At 33.6% G+C, this 10,090-nt stretch overlaps 1 pseudogene; it reads left to right on the forward strand.

The window, feature by feature from the left end:
- Positions 1-9,677, forward strand: part of LOC149262992 (uncharacterized) — an 87,246-nt pseudogene extending 77,569 nt beyond the window's left edge.
- Positions 9,678-10,090: the final 413 nt, after the last annotated feature.

Raw genomic sequence — 10,090 nt, forward strand, 5'->3', positions numbered from 1 at the left:
GCCTCTTAATTTAATCAGTTAGTGGCCATTTCTATCAATCGACTTGTCGTTTTTAAGTAATCTTTAGACACTCTAGGTGATCTCCTACTATCTAAATAAGATGCAACCTAGGAGATTAGAGAGGATATCTACAAGCTACATCCAAATCAGTTGGATTTCGTACTCGAGGGCGTTAGCTTGAATATGTCTTTTTATTATTTTGAGTGCTTTATGTAGCTAAGTGAACCTTATTGTTAGGCCTATCTATACTAATATACATTGGATGCACACCATTATGATTCCCATTGGTTCATTCAGAGTAGGCTCCTGCTAGCTTTGGTTTGAGATAGCTCACCACAACACATGCCTCAAAAGGAATTTTCAGTTGTGTCACTTACAAGAGATAAATTTGGAGGATGAAATTGTCTTCAATTGTTCCATCTATTGGGAGATAACATTGTTACATATTTATTTTATCTATTATTGACTGATAACACTTGTTTTTTTTTCTCATGATTCACATCTTATGCATCAGCTTTCAAGTTTTTTTTGTTTCTTAGAGTCTATAGCCCAGGGACTTGTCACTAGGTCTTCTTAGCTTTCCATTTTAATATTAAAATACAAAACAATATCATTGTACAAATCTATTTTCTTAGCACTTAAAGGATAGTTTTGTAGGCTTATTGAGGATTCATCCCTTATATTGGAGGAGAAATGACCTTAAGTGAGAGGGATGATCACCAAGGTGATAATGGGTGATATCCTCAAGTAACTTTGGGGTTTGTAGTTGATAATTGAACTTATTTTTTGAAGCACAGAATTTTAGAGGTAACAATGAAGTGATTTTCTCCTTGGATTGATGGAATGACTTTAAGCACTTACTCCATTTGTTAACAAACCATCCTTTGGCTAATGTTATGGATCTTTTTATTTTGAGAAAGAAGCTGCCATGAGATATTTGAAATCTTTTGTGGATGCATCAAAGGCTGGATTAGAGGAGGAGAGGGAGCCACCCCTCCTCAGGGAAGTCATGGTTGTCCCTAAGAAAAGAGAACTTGAGAGAGAAACCCTAGTTGTACATGATGTCATTTGTATTAATTGTAGGATTTGAACAATCAAATCTAGCTTTAACAAGATATGCTAGATCATTTTTGAACATGCTCAATACTCCCAACTGTAGGTGGGAATTATCTCCTTGAAAAGTTGTGGGCCTACTTTTCCAAGGGAAAACAATGGCACACAACTATGACTCCAAGGATTTATATTCACTAGCATTTCCCTTTCTGAAAATGCTTGTTTTTCACCTTAATTTTTTTCCTTAAATTTCATTTTTTTACATCTGCTTAGAATTGTGGGTGGGCCCCATGGCATGAAACTGGAAATAAAGTTAAAAATGATAAATTAAGCAACTATATTTTTATGTGAAAGAAAACTATCTTCAAAATTGACTATGTTCTACCTTCTTTCCTGTCATATCATATAAAATTGATTTGTGGTCTTTGATTGAACAAAAAACTATATTTTCCCCCATTTTTTCTGGGAACTGCCATGAACCTTGCCATTGAAGCCACTAAACTCTAATGATAATCTTCATCTGATGTTCTTAAGTCATATGACATATAGATGCAACTATGGCTAATATGTGTGTATACATACACACAATTTCCTTGTTTCTTGGGAATTTGAAAATATCTTTTAATTTGTACCTTCTAGGAATCTAGATTGTGCATCTATTTCCACATTCTAGGTGGTAGGATTGAATTAACCAATAAGTGGTCTAGTTTTTTATATCTGCTAAATAGCTTATCAACTTCTTAAAAACTCAAATTTAAATCGATTTCAAATTGATGAGTTCTATAACCCTAGAATTCCACTACCATGATTTTGGCCCAATCCTTAGCATGTAACCACTACTTACACATCTTCAAGTGAGCTAGTTCTAACAATAAATATAGCAACCTGATTCCAAAATGTGAAGGTGTCACTTGGGACAATATTTAACAATATCTGCTCTATTTCTCTTAGCCACCTCAGGATCCTTGTAGATAATTAGTCACTTATCTTCAAAATGAAGCAAATAGTACTCATCATAATATGCCATGCTTATGCATATGCCAAAGTACGCAAATGCAAGTTGAGTTTGTCCTATCTCTTGACAACTCTCTTCTTGATTTGATTAGTGGGCTATAATATATGATGATCTATTGAACTCTTTTGAGTCTATTATCCATGTCCTTATAAACATCTCCATACAAGACACATTTGTTTCAAGGAATCAAAGCATATCCACTACTTTCTCCCAAAAAGAAAAATGGCAATAACACTTAGCAATAATTGTGTTTGATGGCTAAAACACAAACCATCTATCCTGAAAAGTCTCGTGTTTGTTGTGACATCAGTCTACCATAGTTAGAAGGTAGTTCCTATCTGACTTTCTCAATATGCTAGATAACAAGTTCTTATTGAAATGCTTTGCAAATTTCTAAAGAAGAATACAAATGAAGAAGATCTGTAGGTTTGACTATAATGATCAATAATTTATTTCTTTGAGTTGTATGAAAAGGAGTTTTATGTACATGTTTCTTTCTGAAGTTTGTAGCTGATTGCCCAATGAGATTGTGAACTTCAACCATTGTTATAGGATGTTGAATTTTGATGAAACATTTGTATTTTTTATATTCTCATCTTTTGCACATCAATTGTTAATATAGGGGTTCTATAGATTTTTCTATCATATATGAGAGTTGAATTTAATAGATCTTTTATTATTAAATGATCTCAGATTCTCAGGCTTTAGTTAGCTTTGTACTTGCAGGGGAACTACCCTCGAGATTGTTTTCCTTGGTTGCAGAAGAGGTATTGTTGTTTGAATATATTAGTGCATTCTTTGAGATTGCAACGATGTTTTTTTTCCAAATGTTTGACTATGGCAAGGAAAAGTTTTCATATTTCTATTAAAAAGAAGAACAATTGTGTTCTTTTGTTTAGTCAGCATACAAACTGTAGTTTTTTTAGGTTGCAAATAATATACTTAAAATATGTGTATTTTTATTAGGATTCAGGAGATTTACAGAAGAATGATGCACAAGATATGGTGGAATGCATTACAACACTTGTAAATTAAAACATTTCTAATTATGGTACATATGATATTTTTCTGTTAACAGCATGAGATATTCTTGCAATGATAGATAGAGGTAAATCTAAAGGAGGGCCCCATGGTTGGCACTGGGTTTTAGAACCCATTGAAGGGACAAAGGGGAAAGAGAATGTGATAGGCACTTGCAATGTTCTTTATCCAGATTGTAAGTCCTTACCTTTTCTTTTGTAAATGTGGTTGCATCTTTTCTCTTGGTCACCAAACCAACTTTTCTCTTCCTGTCTATGAGTTTTTTGTTCCCTTCCTGTCTCTGTTTTTTTATGTTGCAAGGAGAAACCTTGTAGTAACTATATGAAATGTTCATACCTTTGTTAGTTGTTATTATTTAAGTTGCACTAATTTCCTATGAATCAATGTCTACTATATGTTTCCTACTTGCATCACTAATCAACCTACATAGATCCATCGTAACTATGGATTTTTAAGTACTAGGTGGGACCAAAAAGGATTTAAATTAAAATCTCTTTATGCTTCAAAGATCTAGAGTTACTATGGATTTGTGCTAGAATCTATCTCTCTATATATCATATTTTAAAAGTAGTTCAAAAAACTCTAACTTGGTTAACTTGGATGAGTTAACTATCAACCATATCAACTTGGCCATATATTTAGTTTGGAGGATCAGTTGTTGTTGAACCAGTCAAAGCATTGCTCAACTAGTCTAAAAAAAAACTGACCCTAGTAAACCAAGTAAAGATACTTTCCCCAACCCTCCATTTGCATCAGACCTCCCTTAATGAACATGTGGAGTTTTGGAGCAATGTTGAAGAGTAGTGATTTGTCCCATCTAGGTATACCCTAAGTTTCATACTTTCAACCCATTACCAATTTGAACTTTAAAGTTTTCAATATGAAATTTGCATAAATAGAAGTTAATATAGGGTTTTCAATGTTGCATATTTGAATTTGCAGATTGGAATTTTACCATGCCCCCAAGAGTCAAAGGCCTTGCATGGATCCATGTTGATCTTTCTGATGAGTATTTTATTGCAATAAATGCATTGGTAGGTGGGGGAGACTAGTCACAAGAATTCTTGGCTAGTATAAGAGGCTAAGTTTCCCCAGGCATCACCCCATTAGAGGAGTTTGGACAAATTAGATTGGAGCTACAAAATCAACTTGTGAAATTTAATGAAGACAAGGCTAGGAAAAAAGAGATGGATGTTGTATGTTTTTCAGATTTTAGAGTCTAGAGGGAATTTAGAGCCCCATTCATCAATAATTATGTATTTTGTTGTTGACATGTATTGTGCTCAGTGCCATTTTGAAATTTTGTGAGATATTCAAACTCTATATGGTATGTGCATGAGCAAACTTTATATATTTTTTCTCTAATGGCTTGGAATCTTTAAAAATTATTTTTAATCAATACCTAAGTATTTTAAGTATTTTTTAGTAGACCAAGTCATTGAAATCAAATAAGCTTGAGTCAATCTGAGTCTGAGTGGGAGTCCAAGTTGACCCATGACTGATTCCAAGTCTGAGTCTGAGTTGGAGTCCATGTTGACACTTGATAGATTTCGAGTTTGAAAACATTCATCTATACACACTCATAAATATATTTTTGGTATTTTATTTAAATTTTCTTTTTTAATTATATTGGAGCTACAAAATCAACTTGTGAAATTTAATGAAGGCAATGCTAGGAAAAAAGAGATGGATGTTTTATGTTTTTCAGATTTTAGAGTCTAGAGGGAATTTAGAGCCCCATTCATTAATAATTAAGTATTTTGTTGTTGACATGTATTGTGCTCATTACCATTTTGAAATTTTGTGAGATATTTAAACTCTATATGGTATGTGCATGAGAAAACTTTATATATTTTTTCTCTAATGGCCTAGAATCTTTAGAAAATATTTTTAATCAATACCTAATTATTTTAAGTATTTTTTAGTAGACCAAGTCATTGAAATCAAATAAGCTTGAGTCAATCTAAGTCTGAGTGGGATTCCAAGTTGAACCATGACTGATTCCAAGTCTGAGTCTGAGTTGGAGTCCAAGTTGACACTTGACCGATTTTGAGTTTGAAAACATTGATCTATACACACACATAAATATATTTTTGGTATTTTATTTAAATTTTCTTTTTTACTTTATGAATTTTAATTTTATTTTCTATTTTAATTTACATGTGTTACCCATGGATGTTATAATCTCATACCCACTAGGCTGTAGAATGCACCTAACTTCTCTCAGTGTTATAATTCATTTCTAGTGAAGCTTCTACAATGGTGTACATTTCTTATTCCAGTTTTTAGTGTACTGCAATATGTGAGCCATTCCACATTTCCAACACTTTTTCATGTTACAGTCTTTTGCAATTTTGATTAATAAGACCAACCTATTTTGTATATTTCATAGAGGAGACCAATATGTTGTAGCTTTGGGCTTATTGGATGAAGGAAAAGTTATTTTGGGTGTGTTGGCCTACCCAAATTTTCCCTGGACATCTGTTAGCATCAATGCTCACCCTTCAAATGATCCAATTGGTTTTCTTTTTCTCTGCAAGAAAAGGAGCTGGAACTACTATGCAATCATTGGATGGTTCTATACAACCTAAAAGGGTGCATAACACATTCATTTTTAGCCAAGAATAATATTTTGTTGGGACTGATATTAACACCATAGTTGATATTTTAGCTTTATTTCCATCTGATATTCAAAGTTGATTTAATGTACTTTTGCATAGGTGTATGTAAGTGCCATAGAAAAGTCTGAAGAAGCATATTTCTTTGAATCATACAAGGAAACACATTCAATGCATGACTTGACAACTGCAATAGTGAAGGTATTTTTCCATCAAGTTCAAGATCTTGTGATATTCCTTTTTGCAGTTGGCAAATGGAACTTTGTTAATGAGTTGGGATCTACCTTTTCTTAGAGGCCATGATGAAGAGGTATCTCTTCGATTAAATTCAACCAATACTTGCATCTTTCCTCCTTTGTTGAGATAGGCCACAACCATGGGTCATCAAAGTTGCTAGGACTTCCACCCACTTTTGGATGGGGTAGATAACTCCATTGGCCACATTAATTCAGTAACATGTCTTCGGGTAGTTTTGAACCTGGTTTTGTGCACTGAAAGTTCTTTGATTTAACCACTTGACCACAACCCACCTGAGAGGATTTTGAGTAGTTTGCTTCAATTGTTTTAATATAGAGTTTAGCAGTTTATTTACTGTATAAAATGTGAGATTCCTATGAAAATATCCTTGACATATCCTAGGTGTAAAAGCACCACCAGTTAGAGTAGATAGTCAGGAGGAAAAATATGGAGCAATGACAAGGGGTGATGGAGCAATATATCTTCACTTTCCTAATCTAGGCTATAGTGGAGATCATGCAGTTGGTTGCATTGTAATCCAAGGTGATTCTAGAAATTTTATTCTTTCTAAGCATTTTTTGAATTGTTCTTTTTCAGCTACTTATTCCCATGTGGTACGTTCAGATTGCAACCATGTTTTTTTTCCAAATGTTTGCCTATGGAAAGGAAAAGTTTTCATATTTCTATTAAAAAGAAGAACAATTATGTTCTTTTCTTTAGTCAGCATACAAACTATAATTTTTTTAAGTTGCAAATAATATACTTAAAATCTGTGTATTTCTATTAGGATTTAGGAGATTTACAGAAGAATGATGCACAAGATATGGTGGAATGCATTACAACACTTGTAAATTAAAAAATTTATAATGATGGTACCTATGATATTTCTCCATTAACAACAAGAGATGTGCTTGCAACGATAGATATAGGTAAATCTAAAGGAGGGCCCCATAATGTTAGGGACCCATAATGTGCTTTATCTAGATTGTAAGTCCTTACCTTTTCTTTTGTAAATGTGGTTGCAAGTTTTCTCTTGGTCACCAAACCAAATTTTCTCTTCGTGTCTACCTGTTGTATGTTCCCTTCCTGTCTCTGTTTTTTTTATGTTGTAGGGAGAAACCTTGTAGTCACTATATGAAATGTTCATACCTTTGTTAGTTGTTATTATTCAAGTTGCACTAATTTCCTATGAATCAATGTCTAATATATGTTGCCTACTTGCATCAACTAATCAACCTGCATAGATCCATCTTAACTCTGGATTGTTAAGGACTAGGTGGGGCCAAAAATGATTTAAAATGAAAATCTCTTTGTGCTTCAAAGACCTAGAGTTAAGATGGATTTGTGCTAGAATCTATCTCTCTATATATCATTTTTTAAAAGTAGTCCAAGTCAACTCAGACTTGGTTAACTTGGATGAGTTGATTTCCGACCATATCAACTTAGCCATATATTTAGTTTGGAGGCCCAGTTGGTGCCAAACCAGTCAAAGCATGGCTCAGCCAGTCTGGCAGAAAACTGACCCTAGTCAACCAAGTAAAGAGACTTGCCCCACCCCTCCATTTGCATCAGACCTCTCTTATTGAGCATGTGGAGTTTTGGAGCAATGTTGAAGAGCAGTGATTTGTCCCAGTCAGGTATACCCTAAGTTTCATACTTTCAACCCATTACCAATTTGAACTTTAAAGTTTTCAGTATGAAATTTTCATAATTAGAAGTTAATATAGGGTTTTCAATGTTGCATATTTGAATTTTACCATGCCCCCAAGAGTCAAAGACCCTACATGGATCCATGTTGATCTTGTCAATGAGTATTTTATTGCAATAAATGCATTGGGGGGTGGGGTGTGGGAGACTAGTTGCAAGAATTCTTGGCTAGTATAGGAGGCCAAGTTTCCCCAGGCATAGCCCCATTAGAGGAGACTGAACAAATTATATTGGAACTACAAAATCAACTTGTGAAATTTAAGGAAGACAAGACTAGGAAAACAGAGATGGATGTAGTATGTTTTTCAGATTTTAGAGTATAGAGGGAATTTAGAGCCCCATTCATCAATAATGATGTATTTTGTTGTTGACATGTATTTTGATCAGTGCCATTTTGAAATTTTTTTAGATATTCAAACTTTACATGTTATGTGCATGAGAAAACTTTATATATTTTTTCTCTAATGGCTTGGAATCTTTAAAAATGATTTTTAATCAGTGCCTAAGTATTTTAAGTATTTTTTAGTAAACCAAGTCAATTAAATCAAATCAGCTTGAGTCAATCTGAGTTTGAGTGGGAGTCCAAGTTGACCCATGACTGGTTCCAAGTTTGAGTCTGAGTTGGAGTCCAAGTTGACACTTTACCAATTATGAGTTTGAAAACATTGATTTATACACACGCATAAATATATTTTTGGTATTTTATGTAAATTTTCTTTTTGACATTATGAATTTTAATTTTATTTTTTGTTTTAATTTACATGTGTTACCCATGGATGTTATAATCTCATACACACTGGGTTGTAGAATGCACCTAGCTTCTCCTAGTGTTATAATGCATTTCTAGTGAAGCTTTTACAATTGGTCTACATTTCTTATTCCAGTTTCTAGTGTACTGCAATATGTCAGCCATTGCACATTTCCAACACTTTTTCATGTTACAGTTTTTTCTATTTTGATTAAGGAGACCAACCTATTTTGTATATTTCTTAGAGGAGACCAATATGTTGTAGCCTTGGGCTTATTGGATGAAGGAAAAGTTATTTTGGGTGTGTTGGTCTGCCCAAATTTTCTTTGGACATCTGTTAGCATCAATTCTCACCCTTCAAATGATCCAATTGGTTTTCTTTTTTATCTACAAGAAAAGGATATGGCACTACTGTGCAATCATTGGATGGTTCTATACAACCTAAAAGGGTGTGTAACACGTTTATTTTTAGCCAAGAATAATCTTTTGTTGGGATTGACATTAACACCACAGTTGATATTTTAGCTTTATTTCCATCTGATATTCAAAGTTGATTTAATGTACTTTTGCATAGGTGTATGTAAGTGCCATAGAAAAGTCCAGAGAAGCATCTATCTTTGAATCATATGAGGCAACACATTCCATGCATGACTTAACAGCTGCAATAGTGAAGGTATTTTTCCATCAAGTTCAAGATCTTGTGATATTCCTTTTTGCAGTTGGAAAATGACCCTTTGTTAATGAGTTGGGATCTACCTTTTCTTAGAGGCCATGACCAAGGGGCATCTCTTCCATTAAATTCATCCAATACTTGCATCTTTCCTCTTTTGTTGAGTTAGGCCACAACCATGGGCCATCAATGTTGCTAGGACTTCCACCCACATTTGGATGGGGTAGATAACTCCATTCGCCACATTAATTCAGTAACATGTCTTCAAGTAGTTTTGAACCTAGTTTTGTGCACTGAAAGTTCTTTGATTTAACCACATGACCACAACCTGCCTGAGAGGATTTTGAGTCATTTTCTTCAATTTGTTTTAATATAGAGTTTAGCAGTTTATTTACTGGATAAAATGTGAAATTCCTATGAAAATATCCTTGACAAATCATGGGTGTAAAAGCACCATCAATTAGAATAGATAGTCAGGAAAAATATGGAGCAATGACAAGGGGTGATGGAGAATTATATCTTCACTTTCCCAATCCAGGCTATAGTGAAAATATTTGGGATCATGTAGTTGGTTGCATTATAATCTAAGGTGATTCTAGAATTTTTATTCTTTCTAGGCATTTTTTGAATTGTTCTTTTTCAACTACTTATTCCCATGTGGTACTTTCATTGAATGATAATTGTGTTCTATGATTTTATTTATTGTAGCATGATTGGATCAAATTGTTAAAATGATATACATTTCAAGCCAATAAATATGTTATTGTGATGAATGTTTATTGTTATTGTGTAAGGTTAGATGACAAATCTGTTTCATGTAATTATTGATTAATGATGAAATTATTGGGTAGTTCTATCTACCAACTCATAAATTATGTAATATTTTTAACAATGTGATAGGAATTGATCTTGACATGTGTTTATTGAGATTGTGTTCCATGTTATTGTTCCTTGGCCAGGCTACAAGCCCCTATCTACTGTGGTAGTATTGGTAAGTTTTG

Source organism: Pinus tabuliformis, chromosome 6 (assembly GCF_031772625.1).
Source record: "Pinus tabuliformis cultivar Carrire ecotype Pingquan chromosome 6, CPIR1, whole genome shotgun sequence".
NCBI lineage: Eukaryota > Viridiplantae > Streptophyta > Pinopsida > Pinales > Pinaceae > Pinus > Pinus tabuliformis.